This window comes from Ruditapes philippinarum, unplaced genomic scaffold (genome assembly GCF_026571515.1).
Source record: "Ruditapes philippinarum isolate M1 unplaced genomic scaffold, ASM2657151v2 ctg3204_1_1_1_1, whole genome shotgun sequence".
Classification (NCBI taxonomy): domain Eukaryota; kingdom Metazoa; phylum Mollusca; class Bivalvia; order Venerida; family Veneridae; genus Ruditapes; species Ruditapes philippinarum.
This window is the reverse complement of record NW_026859952.1, coordinates 14309-28972: the sequence shown is the minus strand read 5'-3', so window position 1 is coordinate 28972 and position 14664 is coordinate 14309. Positions and strand designations below refer to the sequence as shown.

Sequence of the window (14664 nt, the reverse complement as noted above, 5' to 3'; positions counted from 1 at the left end):
TCTATATTATTCATTATCCATAAGACAGTGTAAGCTCGTAGTCTGTTTATGTTTCATGTTTGGCAGACTTTTTTTCCAAAGTGAAAGATAATAAAGATTAAAATGACTATTCCATTTATTTGAGTTTATTTCAATTAATAAATAGATGATCTGTTTTTTACCATGTCTAGGCATGTTTAAAGTTTGATTGATAAATACGACCCTTTATAAAGTAGGTATATCAATACGACAATAAAACATATCATATAAACACATCTGCACATATTTCTAAATTCCAAATTTCACAATTTCCCCCTTTGATATATAAATTTTGCGTAAGCCGGTGCTAGGGTGCTTGGACTGTTCCTTGCAATTTCCAGTAACGTCCATGTTTAGGCTCAATCAAATCGAGCCTACAATGTTTTCAATTTTGTCATTTGATTGTTTTTTAGGGATTCTGTTGTTGTTGTTTTTTTTTTAAAGAAAACTTGTAATTTAATGGTAAATTAAAATGTGCAGGTTTAATGTAAGACATTTGGGATCTCATGCAGATACCTGATAAAGATTAATTGTCCAAAAAGAATGACCTGTGATAGTTTGAAGTAATGATGTAAATTAAATTGTGCAGTATACCTACACAGTGTGTACAATTCGACATGACATATTGCTCATATCATTATACAATTTTTGATACTCATTCCTACAGAAGTATCCATTTGTTTTATATTTGTATAAAAAGGTATCCATTTTGAAATCAAAGATGGTCGGCATAGCAGTCAATGTGTAAAGCATGTATAATTATCAGCCAATTATTCTTAAAAGTAATTGAAACTTTATTCCATGTAGATTAACGGACATACGATACGATATGTACCAGAAATAATAATTTTTTAAGTAGATGGTAAAGGACAATGTCGGCCATTTTGATTTGACCTTTAGAAGGTCAAGGACTTCAAGTACAGCTGTGGTAAAGCAAAAAATGGACTCAGCGTACCCGAATTATGTAAAAACGATTGACTACCTGCTTGTACTAAAAAATGCCGTTAGACTCTTTAACTTTTCTGAAAATCAAACCCGTCTATTAACCTATTCCGGCAAGTTGGATTTATCGTATATTTCTCTTAATTGCTTAATTTATTTCATGATATCTTGCATAATTGGTAGGTGGATACCTTTACTGGACCTCTAATTTTCGAGTAAGTGGTCTCTAGGGTCAAGGTCAAGGTCACTGGTTTAGAAAAATAAATTTAAACATTTTTGCTCATACAGCCCTCATTTCTTTGGTTGATGTCTTTCATGTTTAATGCAAACATGCCAAGGGAGGTCCTCCTTTTTATGCTCCCCGAAAAATTTCGGGGGAGCATATAGTCGGCGCCTTGTCCATCTGTCCGTCCGTCCGCACTCACAGGACGGTAATTATGTGGCTAGAGGGACAATAGGTAACTGTTCTTTCTCTTTGATGTCATTCATTCCGTAATGCTTTTATGTGGCTATTTTCTTTTGCGTGGCTAAAAAGAACAATAGAGAGAACAATAGAGTAGCCACATAATTACTGTCCTGTGAGAACATCCGTCCGTCTGTTCGTCCGTTGTCTTGTCCGGAGCATAACTTGAAAACCCTTGGAGATAATTTGTTGAAACTTCATACAGTGGTAGAGGGCATTGAGGGGGAGTGCAGTGTCAAAGTACCATAACTCTATTTTGCCCGGTTTTTGAATTATCTCCCCTTATAGAAAAATCATGTCCGGGGCATAACTCTTAAATTATAAGACATATCAACATGAAACTTTGTAGGTGGATAGATCTCAATGGGTAGATGTGCAGTGCATAAGAACAATAACTCTTTTTGTCCTAATTTTGGAGTAATTGCCCTTTGTTAATTTTAACACTTTGAACTTTGTCCGGAACATAACTCTAAAACTATAAGAGATATCAAGATGAAACATTGTAGGTAGATAGACCTCATTGAGTAGAGGTGCAGTGCAAAAGAACCATAACTCTGTTAAGCCTCATTTTTGAATTATCTCCCCTTTTAGGAAAATCTTGTCCAGGACAAAGCTGTAAAACTATGAGAGATATCAACATGAAACTTTGTAGGTAGATACATCTCAATGGGTAGATTTGCAGTGCACAAGAATCATTACTCTGCCTTGCCTAATTCTGGAGTTATTGCCCTTTGTTTATTTTTACTTTTTGAAGTTGTCAGGGACATAACTCGGAAATCGTAAGAGATATCATCAAGAAACTTTGTAGGTTGATAGATCACATTGATTAGAAGTGCAGTGCAAAGAACAGTAATTCTGCCTTGCCTAATTTTGGAATTTTTGCACTTTGAACTTTTTCCAGGGACCTAACATTGAAACTAAAAGAGGTGTACTTTCCTGTGTCCAAAACCTATTCGGGGAGCATAACCCGGCTCAAACCGGGCTCTTGTTGTATACAGATGTCGAGTCTGATGATATGTTCCATTGTGTTAAATTTAATTGGCTAAAAATCTAAATTTTCTGAGTTAAGAAAGAAAATATCTTGGAGTTCTATATCAGACAGTCAAGTTCCATATAAGAATGAGTAATTTTTATGATTATCTTCCACTATGTAGACCTTTTTTTTCATTTAAAGTGTATGCACTGTATCAGAGGCTGGAAAAAAATCTAACATTTGTGAGGTGTCAAAACACATCTGATAAGAACGTATACATTTATCTATTAAATTTTTATGGTATGGTAGAAAAAGCAAATTTTTAATTTCAGATATCGTAACAGAGGAGGATGGTCTTGAAAATGAAGATATGGAAACAGAGGAGGATGGTCATGAAAATGAAGATGGTGAAAGTGTCTTAGAGAGAAATGGTAATAAGGATAATGTATTTGATACTTGTCTCAAATAGTTATCAGTACTTAAATATTAAGCTTAATCATAGAATAGATAACTGAATAATTTTGAATTTTGAAATTGTTGTTCTTCAATAAATAATTTTCTTAAATAATGAAAATTGGTTATATACTGGTTAGTCAACAAATATTCCAAATCATATTCCAGTCATCATTGTTTAGAGAAATTCTTAAAAGGTAAAAAAAAAATCAATAAAGTTTCTCAAAGTTTAAAGAAAATAATAGATATATTGTGGTGGTAAGAATTATCAAATGCTAGCATATAATAATATCGCTCCACGAAAAATTTCAGGGGAGCATATAGTCGTCGGGTTGTCGGTCCGTCTGTACGTATGTCCCGAATTTGTGTGAAGTCTGATTTTAAAATTATTTGACAGAAATGATCACCATATTGAGACGCTGTGTCGCGCGCAACAATTGGGTAGCTACCTTTGAAGGTCAAGGTCACAGCATGACCTTGTAGCAAAATTGTGTCCGGTCCATAACTTCATTATTTGAAGTTGGACTTTAAAACTATTTCACAGAGATGATCACCATATTGAATCGACATGTTGCATGCAAATTTGGGTTGCTACCTTAAAGGTCAAGGTCACAGCATGACCTTGCAGCAAAATCGTGTCCGGCCCATAACTTTATTATTTGAAGTCAGATTTTACAACTATTTCACAGAAATGATCACCATCTTGAGACAATGTGTCGCAAGCAACATTTGGGTTGTTTTTACACTTTGAACTTTGTCTGTGACATAACTCTGACACTACAAGAGGTATACCTTCCTGTGTCCAAAACCTATTTAGGGAGTATCACCCAGTTCAACTGGCTCTTGTTTGGGTATAGTAAGGGGTCATTTGGGTCAAGGTCAATGTCACCAATGTCAAGGTCACCAATGTTAAAAATAGATTTTTACATTTTTACAGGTGTATTAACCATATTCTATAGACAGATGTCATTTATAATTGATAGGAACATAAAATTTGATGGAGTTAGTGGTCAGTTGGGTCAAGGTCACCAGTGCTAAAAATAGATGTTTACACTTTTGCTCATACAGCCTTTATTTATTGACAGATATATTTCGTATTTGGTAGGAAGATAACTTGCATGGTATTCATCCTTTTGATTGGGGTAGGGATCAGTGGGTCAAGGTCACTTGTGCTAAAAATAGATTTTTATGCCCCCGCCATATAATGGCAAGGGCATATAGTGTTACCCTGTTCCGTCATTCCGTCATTCCGTAATTCCGTCATTCCGTCCTTCCGTCATCATCAGTTTCCGTTCATTATCTTAATAACCATTGCACATATTGAACTCGAATTTGACATATAGATATGTCATGAGAAAATACAGGTCAAGTTCGAAATTGGTCATGGTCCGATGATATTTGGCAGAGTTATGCCCCTTTTACTTTGAAAATAATATGAAATTTTCAGTTTCCGTTCATTATCTCCCTAACGGTACAACACATTCAACTCAAACTTGACATATGGATATGTCATGAGAAAATACAGGTCAAGTTCAAATTTGGTCATGGTTCGATGATTTTTGGCAGAGTTATGCCCCTTTTACTTTGAAAATAATATGAAATTTTCAGTTTCCGTTCATTAACTCCCCAATGGTACAACACATTCAACTCAAACTTGACATATGGATACGTCAAAGGAATGCGCAGGTCAAGTTCAAATTTGGTCATGGTTTGATGATTTTTGGCAGAGTTATGCCCCTTTCACTTTGAAAATAATATGAAATTTTCAGTTTCCGTTCATTATCTCCCCAATGGTACAACACATTCAACTCAAACTTGACATATGGATATGTCATGAGAAAATACAGGTCAAGGTCGAATTTGGTCATGGTTCGATGATTTTTGGCAGAGTTATGCCCCTTTTACTTTGAAAATAATATGAAATTTTCAGTTTCCGTTTATTATCTCCCCAACAGTATTACACATTCAACTCAAATTTGACATATGGATATGTCAAAGGAATGCGCAGGTCAAGTTCAAATTTGGTCATGGTTCAATGATTTTTGGCAGAGTAATGCCCCTTTCACTTTGCGAATGATATGAAATTTACAGTTTCTGTTCATTATCAACCCAACAGTGTTACATATTCAACTCAAAATTGTCAAAGGAATGCGCAGGTCAAGTTGGAATTTGGTCATGGTTTGATGATTTTTTTGGCAGAGTTATGTCCCTTTCACTTTGAAAATAATAAGATACATCTTAGGAATAAGCAGTTTAAGTTGGAATTTGGTCGTTGTTCAATGATTTTGGACAAACTTATCTTTCCTGAAAAATTTTGAACTTTCAGTTTCAGCACTCATACTTTTGTGGAAATGTATATAGCCATTATTTTGGCTACAAATATGCAATATGCTATTTTCAAAAGGTTAAGACTGAATAATTTCAGTGCCTTGAACATTGTATAAAAATGGTTTGTGTTAACATTGAAAAGTTTTAAGGGCTTTGAACATAGAATGAAAAAAATGATTTGTGCAAACAAATTTGGAACTAAATATTATAACATTTGAAATTTTGGCTGCATGCGGGGGCATCCGTGGCATGATGACACATTTCTAGTTACACTTTTGCCCATATAGGCTTTATTTATTGACAGGTGTATTTCATATTTGATAGGAAGATAACTTGCATGGTATTCTTCCTTTTGATTGAGTTAGGGATCAGTGTGTCAAGGTCACTAGTGCTAAAAATAAATTTTTACACTATTGCCCATACAGCCTTTATTTATTGACAGATATATTTCATATTTGATAGGAAGATAACTTGCATGTTATTCTTTCTTTGGATAGAGTTAGGGGTCAGTTGGGTCAAGGTCACAAGTGCTAAAAATAGATTTTTACACTTTTGCCCATACAGCCTTTATTTATTGACAGATTTATTTCATATTTGGTTGGAAGATAACTTGCATGGTATTCTTCCTTTGGATGGAGTTAGGGGTCAGTTTGATCAAGGTCATCAATGCTCAAAATAGATTTTAACATTTTTGCCCATACAGCCTTTATTTATTGACAGGTGTATTTCATATTTGGTAGGAAGATAACTTGCATGATATTCTATAGGTGTCAGTGGGTCAAGGTCAAGGGTGCCAAGTATAGATTTCTTACATTTATATATATTTGATAAAGTTGAATATTTATCACTTCACAAGTCATAGCAATGACTTGGCAACTTATACATGTATATTTCACAATTACAAAATGCCATGACTCTGTCAAGCTATATAACTTGTGTTTTCAATTTTTGGCAGTGTTTCTGTCTATAACTGAGTGAATAGGTAAACATTTTTAGCTCACCTGTCACAAAGTGACAGGGTGAGCTTTTGTGATGGCTTTTCGTCCGTTGTCCGTCCGTCGTCCGTCCGTCCGTAAAGTTTTACTTTAAATAACATCTCCTCATAAACCACTAAGCAAATTTCATCCAAACTTCACAGGAATGTTCCTTTGGTGGTCACCTTTAAAAATTGTTCAAAGGATTTAATTCCATGCAGAACTCTGGTTGCCATGGCAACCGAAAGAAAAAACTTTAAATATCTTCTTTTAAAAAACCCTAAGAGCTAGAGCTTAGATATTTGGTATGAAACATCTTCTAGCAAGTGTCTACCAAGTTTGTTCAAATAAAAGCCCTGGGGTCAAAATTGGCCCCGCCCCAGGGGGTCATTGATTTTCCCTATATGTATATAGTAAAAGCTTAAAAAATCTTCTTTTAAAGAACCCAAAGAGCTAGAGCTAAAATATTTAGCATGAAACATCTTCTAATGGTCGTCTACCAAGTTTGTTCAAATAAAAGCCATGGGGTCAAAATTGGCCCCGCCCCAGGGGGTCATTGATTTTTCCTATATGCATATAGTAAAAACTTAAAAATCTTCTTTTAAAGAACCCAAAGAGCTAGAGCTAAGATATTTAGCATGAAACATGTTCTAATGGATGTCTACCAAGTTTGTTCAAATAAGAGCCCTGGGGTCAAAATAGGCCCCGCCCCAGGGGGTCATTGATTTTTCCTATATGCATATAGTAAAAACTTAGAAATCTTCTTTTAAAGAACACAAAGAGCTAGAGCTAACATATTTAGCATGAAACATGTTCTAGCAAGTGTCTACCAAGTTTGTTCAAATAAAAGCCCTGGGGTCAAAATTGGCCCCGCCCCAGGGGGTCATTGATTTTCCCTATATGAATATAGTAAAAACTTAAAAAATCTTCTTTTAAAGAACCCAAAGAGCTAGAGCTAAGATATTTAGCATGAAACATGTTCTAATGGATGTCTACCAAGTTTGTTCAAATAAGAGCCCTGGGGTCAAAATTGGCCCCGCCCCAGGGGATCATTGATTTTCCCTATATGAATATAGTAAAAACTTAAAAATCTTCTTTTAAAGAACCCAAAGAGCTAGAGCTTAGATATGTAGCATGAAACATGTTCTAATGGATGTCTACCAAGTTTGTTCAAATAAGAGACCTGGGGTCAAAATTGGCCCCGCCCCGGGGGACATTAATTTTCCTTATATGTGTATAGCAAAAACTTAAAAATCTTCTTCGAAAAAACCAGAATAGCTAGAGTTTAGATATTAAGCATGAAACATTTCTAGTAAGTGTCTACAAAGATTGTTCAAATAAAAGCCCTGGGGTCAAAACTGGCCCTGCCCCAGGGGGTCATTGTTTATAAACATATGTGTAAAGAAAAAACTTAAAAAATCGTCTTTTAAAAAAAACCTTAGATGTTTAGCATGAAACATCTTCTAATGGGTGTCTACCAAGTTTGTTCAAATAAAAGCCCTGGGGTTTAAACTGGCTCCCCTCCATGTGGCCTATATACAGGTGAGCGACTTCAGGGCCATCATGGCCCTCTTGTTTGAAATATTGCTACTGACAAGAATCAGTGCTGGAGGCATTTGTGTTTAACAAACACGTTCTTGTTGTCATCTGTAATACACATGGGGATATATTAAAAAAGGATTCATACTTTGACAAAACTAATGTGACAAGACACAATGATTAAATTTATAAAAAGGAAACGTCAAGATTTGTTCAAACGTTTATTTGTTTGCTTTTAAAAAAAGTAAAAAGTCGAGAGTTGCCCCCGCCCAGCGGTGGCTCTTGTTATGGGTTGAAGTCGAGTAACATGGATTTTAAATGAATTGATAGAATTTTCTTTTACTTCTTGTCAAAATTCTGTCAGCATTTTCAAGGTCTCCAAATGTTCCTAGTTATACTCAAGCACAATGAAGTTGTAAGGGGTGTATACTGGAATCGGCTTGTCCGTCTGAATGTCCAGATGTCTCCTTGTCTATTGGTTTTTAGCTCACCTGAGCACAAAGTGCTCAAGGGTGAGCTTTTGTCATCACTCTGTGTCCGTCGTGCGTCCTTCAAAAAATGGCGTCAAACTTTTCAAACAACATCTCCACCTAAACCACATGGCCAATTGCAACCAACTTTACAGAAATGATCCTTAGGTGGACCCCTTTCAAAGTTGTTCAAAAATTTAAATTCCATTAAAAACTCTGGTTGCCATGGCAGCCAATAGGAAAAACTTAAAAAATCTTCTTTTAAAAAACCCTAAGAGCTAAAGCTTAGATATTTGGCATGAAACATCCTCTAATGAGTGTCTACCAAGTTTGTTCAAATCAAAGCCCTGGGGTCAAAATTGGCCCCACCCCAGGGGGTCATTGATTTTCCCTATATGCATATAGTAAAAACTTAAAAAATCTTCTTTTAAATAACTCAAAGAGCTAGAGCTAAAATATTTAGCATGAAACATGTTCTAATAGGTGTCTACCAAGTTTGTTCAAATAAAAGCCCTGGGGTCAAAATTGGCCCCGTGCCAGGGGTCATAAATTTTCCTTATCTGTGTATAGCAAAAGCTTAAAAAATCTTCTTTGAAAAAACACAAATAGCTGGAGTTTAGATATTTAGCATGGAACATCTTCTAGTGAGTGTCTACAAAGTTTGTTCAAATAAAAGCCCTGGGGTCAAAATTGGCCCCGCGCCGGGGGTCATTGATTTTTCTTATATGTGTATAGCAAAAACTTAAAAATCTTCTTTGAAAAAACCCAAATAGCTAGAGTTTAGATATTAAGCATGAAACATCTTGTAGTGAGTGTCTACCAAGTTTGTTCAAATAAAAGCCCTGGGGTCAAAATTGGGCCCGCCCCAGGGGGTCTTTGATTTTCCCTATATGCATATAGTAAAAACTTAAAAAATCTTCTTTTAAAGAACCCAAAGAGCTAGAGCTAAGATATTTAGCATGAAATATCTTGTAATGAGTGTCTACCAAGTTTGTTCAATAAAAGCCCTAGGGTCAAAATTGGCCCCGCCCCAGGGGGTCATTGATTTTCCCTATAGGCATATAGTAAAAATTTAAAAAATCTTCTTTTAAAGAACTCAAAAAGCTAGAGCTAACATATTTAGCATGAAACATGTTCTAATGGGTGTTTACCAAGTTTGTTCAAATAAAAGCCCTGGGGTCAAAATTGGCCCTGCCCCAGGGGGTCTTTGATTTTCCCTATATGCATATAGTAAAAACTTAAAAAAGCTTCTTTTAAAGAACCCAAAGAGCTAGAGCTAAGATATTTAGCATGAAATATCTTGTAATGAGTGTCTACCAAGTTTGCTCAAATAAAAGCCCTAGGGTCAAAATTGGCCCCTCCCCAGGGGGTCATTGATTTTCCCTTTATGCATATAGTATAAACTTCAAAATCTTCTTTTAAAAAACTCAAAGAGCTAGAGCTAAGATATTTATCATGAAACATGTTCTAATGGGTGTCTACCAAGTTTGTTCAAATAAGAGCCCTGGGGTCAAAATTGGCCCCGCCCCAGGGGGTCATTGATTTTCCTTATATGTTTATAGCAAAAACTTAAAAAATCTTCTTTTAAAAAACCCAAATAGCTGGAGTTTAGATATAAAGCATGAAACATCTTCTAGTGAGTGTCTACAAAGTTTGTTCAAATAAAAGCCCTGGGGTCAAAATTGGCCGCGCGCTGGGGGTCATTGATTTTCCTTACATGTGTATAGCAAAAACTTAAAAATCTTCTTTGAAAAAACCCAAATAGCTAGAGTTTAGATATTAAGCATGAAACATCTTGTAGTGAGTGTCTACCAAGTTTGTTCAAATAAAAGCCCTGGGGTCAAAATTGGCCCTGCCCCAGGGGGTCTTTGATTTTCCCTATATGCATATAGTAAAAACTTAAAAAAGCTTCTTTTAAAGAACCCAAAGAGCTAGAGCTAAGATATTTAGCATGAAATATCTTGTAATGAGTGTCTACCAAGTTTGCTCAAATAAAAGCCCTAGGGTCAAAATTGGCCCCTCCCCAGGGGGTCATTGATTTTCTCTTTATGCATATAGTATAAACTTAAAAATCTTCTTTTAAAAAACTCAAAGAGCTAGAGCTAAGATATTTATCATGAAACATGTTCTAATGGGTGTCTACCAAGTTTGTTCAAATAAGAGCCCTGGGGTCAAAATTGGCTCCGCCCCAGGGGGTCATTGATTTTCCTTATATGTTTATAGCAAAAACTTAAAAAATCTTCTTTTAAAAAACCCAAATAGCTGGAGTTTAGATATTAAGCATGAAACATCTTCTAGTGAGTGTCTACAAAGTTTGTTCAAATAAAAGCCCTGGGGTCAAAATTGGCTCCGCCCCGGGGGTCATTGATTTTCCTTATATGGGTATAGCAAAAACTTAAAAATCTTCTTTTAAAAAACCCTAAGAGCTAGAGCTTAGATATTTGGCATGAAACATCCTCTAATGAGTGTCTACCAAGTTTGTTCAAATCAAAGCCCTGGGGTCAAAATTGGCCCCACCCCAGGGGGTCATTGATTTTCCCTATATGCATATAGTAAAAACTTAAAAAATCTTCTTTTAAAGAACTCAAAGAGCTAGAGCTAAAATATTTAGCATGAAACATGTTCTAATAGGTGTCTACCAAGTTTGCTCAAATAAAAGCCCTGGGGTCAAAATTGGCCCCGTGCCAGGGGTCATAAATTTTCCTTATCTGTGTATAGCAAAAGCTTAAAAAATCTTCTTTGAAAAAAACCCAAATAGCTGGAGTTTAGATATTTAGCATGGAACATCTTCTAGTGAGTGTCTACAAAGTTTGTTCAAATAAAAGCCCTGGGGTCAAAATTGGCCCCGCGCCGGGGGTCATTGATTTTCCTTATATGTGTATAGCAAAAACTTAAAAATCTTCTTTGAAAAAACCCAAATAGCTAGAGTTTAGATATTAAGCATGAAACATCTTGTAGTGAGTGTCTACCAAGTTTGTTCAAATAAAAGCCCTGGGGTCAAAATTGGGCCCGCCCCAGGGGGTCTTTGATTTTCCCTATATGCATATAGTAAAAACTTAAAAAATCTTCTTTTAAAGAACCCAAAGAGCTAGAGCTAAGATATTTAGCATGAAATATCTTGTAATGAGTGTCTACCAAGTTTGTTCAATAAAAGCCCTAGGGTCAAAATTGGCCCCGCCCCAGGGGGTCATTGATTTTCCCTATAGGCATATAGTAAAAATTTAAAAAATCTTCTTTTAAAGAACTCAAAAAGCTAGAGCTAACATATTTAGCATGAAACATGTTCTAATGGGTGTTTACCAAGTTTGTTCAAATAAGAGCCCTGGGGTCAAAATTGGCCCCGCCCCAGGGGATCATTGATTTTCCCTATATGAATATAGTAAAAACTTAAAAATCTTCTTTTAAAGAACCCAAAGAGCTAGAGCTTAGATATGTAGCATGAAACATGTTCTAATGGATGTCTACCAAGTTTGTTCAAATAAGAGACCTGGGGTCAAAATTGGCCCCGCCCCGGGGGTCATTGATTTTCCTTTTGTGTGGATATAGCAAAAACTTGAAAAATCTTCTTTGAAAAAAAAACAACAAATAGTAAGTGTCTACAAAGATTGTTAAAAAAAGCCCTGGGGTCAAAACTGGCCCTGCCCCAGGGGGTCATTGTTTATAAACATATGTGTAAAGAAAAAACTTAAAAAATCGTCTTTTAAAAAAAACCTTAGATGTTTAGCATGAAACATCTTCTAATGGGTGTCTACCAAGTTTGTTCAAATAAAAGCCCTGGGGTTTAAACTGGCTCCCCTCCATGTGGCCTATATACAGGTGAGCGACTTCAGGGCCATCATGGCCCTCTTGTTTGAAATATTGCTACTGACAAGAATCAGTGCTGGAGGCATTTGTGTTTAACAAACACGTTCTTGTTGTCATCTGTAATACACATGGGGATATATTAAAAAAGGATTCATACTTTGACAAAACTAATGTGACAAGACACAATGATTAAATTTATAAAAAGGAAACGTCAAGATTTGTTCAAACGTTTATTTGTTTGCTTTTTAAAAAAGTAAAAAGTCGAGAGTTGCCCCCGCCCAGCGGTGGCTCTTGTTATGGGTTGAAGTCGAGTAACATGGATTTTAAATGAATTGATAGAATTTTCTTTTACTTCTTGTCAAAATTCTGTCAGCATTTTCAAGGTCTCCAAATGTTCCTAGTTATACTCAAGCACAATGAAGTTGTAAGGGGTGTATACTGGAATCGGCTTGTCCGTCTGAATGTCCAGATGTCTCCTTGTCTATTGGTTTTTAGCTCACCTGAGCACAAAGTGCTCAAGGGTGAGCTTTTGTCATCACTCTGTGTCCGTCGTGCGTCCTTCAAAAAATGGCGTCAAACTTTTCAAACAACATCTCCACCTAAACCACATGGCCAATTGCAACCAAACTTTACAGAAATGATCCTTAGGTGGACCCCTTTCAAAGTTGTTCAAAAATTTAAATTCCATTAAAAACTCTGGTTGCCATGGCAGCCAATAGGAAAAACTTAAAAAATCTTCTTTTAAAAAACCCTAAGAGCTAAAGCTTAGATATTTGGCATGAAACATCCTCTAATGAGTGTCTACCAAGTTTGTTCAAATCAAAGCCCTGGGGTCAAAATTGGCCCCACCCCAGGGGGTCATTGATTTTCCCTATATGCATATAGTAAAAACTTAAAAAATCTTCTTTTAAAGAACTCAAAGAGCTAGAGCTAAAATATTTAGCATGAAACATGTTCTAATAGGTGTCTACCAAGTTTGTTCAAATAAAAGCCCTGGGGTCAAAATTGGCCCCGTGCCAGGGGTCATAAATTTTCCTTATCTGTGTATAGCAAAAGCTTAAAAAATCTTCTTTGAAAAAACACAAATAGCTGGAGTTTAGATATTTAGCATGGAACATCTTCTAGTGAGTGTCTACAAAGTTTGTTCAAATAAAGCCCTGGGGTCAAAATTGGCCCCGCGCCGGGGGTCATTGATTTTTCTTATATGTGTATAGCAAAAACTTAAAAATCTTCTTTGAAAAACCCAAATAGCTAGAGTTTTAGATATTAAGCATGAAACATCTTGTAGTGAGTGTCTACCAAGTTTGTTCAAATAAAAGCCCTGGGGTCAAAATTGGGCCCGCCCCAGGGGGTCTTTGATTTTCCCTATATGCATATAGTAAAACTTAAAAAATCTTCTTTTAAAGAACCCAAAGAGCTAGAGCTAAGATATTTAGCATGAAATATCTTGTAATGAGTGTCTACCAAGTTTGTTCAATAAAAAGCCCTAGGGTCAAAATTGGCCCCGCCCCAGGGGGTCATTGATTTTCCCTATAGGCATATAGTAAAAATTTAAAAAATCTTCTTTTAAAGAACTCAAAAAGCTAGAGCTAACATATTTAGCATGAAACATGTTCTAATGGGTGTTTACCAAGTTTGTTCAAATAAAAGCCCTGGGGTCAAAATTGGCCCTGCCCCAGGGGGTCTTTGATTTTCCCTATATGCATATAGTAAAAACTTAAAAAAGCTTCTTTTAAAGAACCCAAAGAGCTAGAGCTAAGATATTTAGCATGAAATATCTTTGTAATGAGTGTCTACCAAGTTTGCTCAAATAAAAGCCCTAGGGTCAAAATTGGCCCCTCCCCAGGGGGTCATTGATTTTCCCTTTATGCATATAGTAAACTTAAAAATCTTCTTTTAAAAAACTCAAAGAGCTAGAGCTAAGATATTTATCATGAAACATGTTCTAATGGGTGTCTACCAAGTTTGTTCAAATAAGAGCCCTGGGGTCAAAATTGGCCCCGCCCCAGGGGGTCATTGATTTTCCTTATATGTTTATAGCAAAAACTTAAAAATCTTCTTTTAAAAAATCTTAGCTGGAGTTTAAAAAAACCTTCTAGTGAACAAGTTTGTTCAAATAAAAGCCCTGGGGTCAAAATTGGCCGCGCGCTGGGGTCAGATATGTATAGCAAAAACTTAAAAATCTTCTTTGAAAAAACCCAATAGCTAGAGTTTAGATATTAAGCATGAAACATCTTGTGTGAGTGTCTACAAAGTTTGTTCAAATAAAAGCCCTGGGGTCAAAATTGGCCCGCCCCGGGGGTCTTTGATTTTCCTTATATGCATATAGCAAAAACTTAAAAAATCTTCTTTTAAAGAACCCAAAGAGCTAGAGCTAAGATATCTAGCATAAAACATGTTCTAATGGGTGTCTACCAAGTTTGTTCAAATAAAAGTCCTAGGGTCAAAATTGGCCCGCCCCAGGGGGTCATTCATTTTCCCTATTTGCATATAATAAAAACTTTAAAAATCTTCTTTTAAAGAACTCAAAGAGCTAGAGCTAAGATATTTAGCATGAAACATGTTGTAAGGGGTGTCTACCAAGTTTGTTCAAATAAAAGCCCTGGTGTCAAAATTGGCCCCGCCCCGGGGGTCATTGATTTTCCTTATATGACAGTTTATAGCAAAAACTTAAAACATCTTCTTTGAAAAAACCCAGAT

At 35.9% G+C, this 14664-nt stretch overlaps 1 long non-coding RNA gene across 1 annotated transcript; it reads left to right on the top strand.

Moving 5' to 3' along the window:
- Positions 1 to 3701: 3701 nt before the first annotated feature.
- Positions 3702 to 7273, top strand: LOC132758390 (uncharacterized). Its single transcript, XR_009629568.1, has 2 exons — positions 3702 to 4011; positions 5698 to 7273. It is a non-coding gene; the product is annotated as an uncharacterized LOC132758390 (long non-coding RNA).
- The last annotated feature ends 7391 nt before the right edge of the window (positions 7274 to 14664 follow it).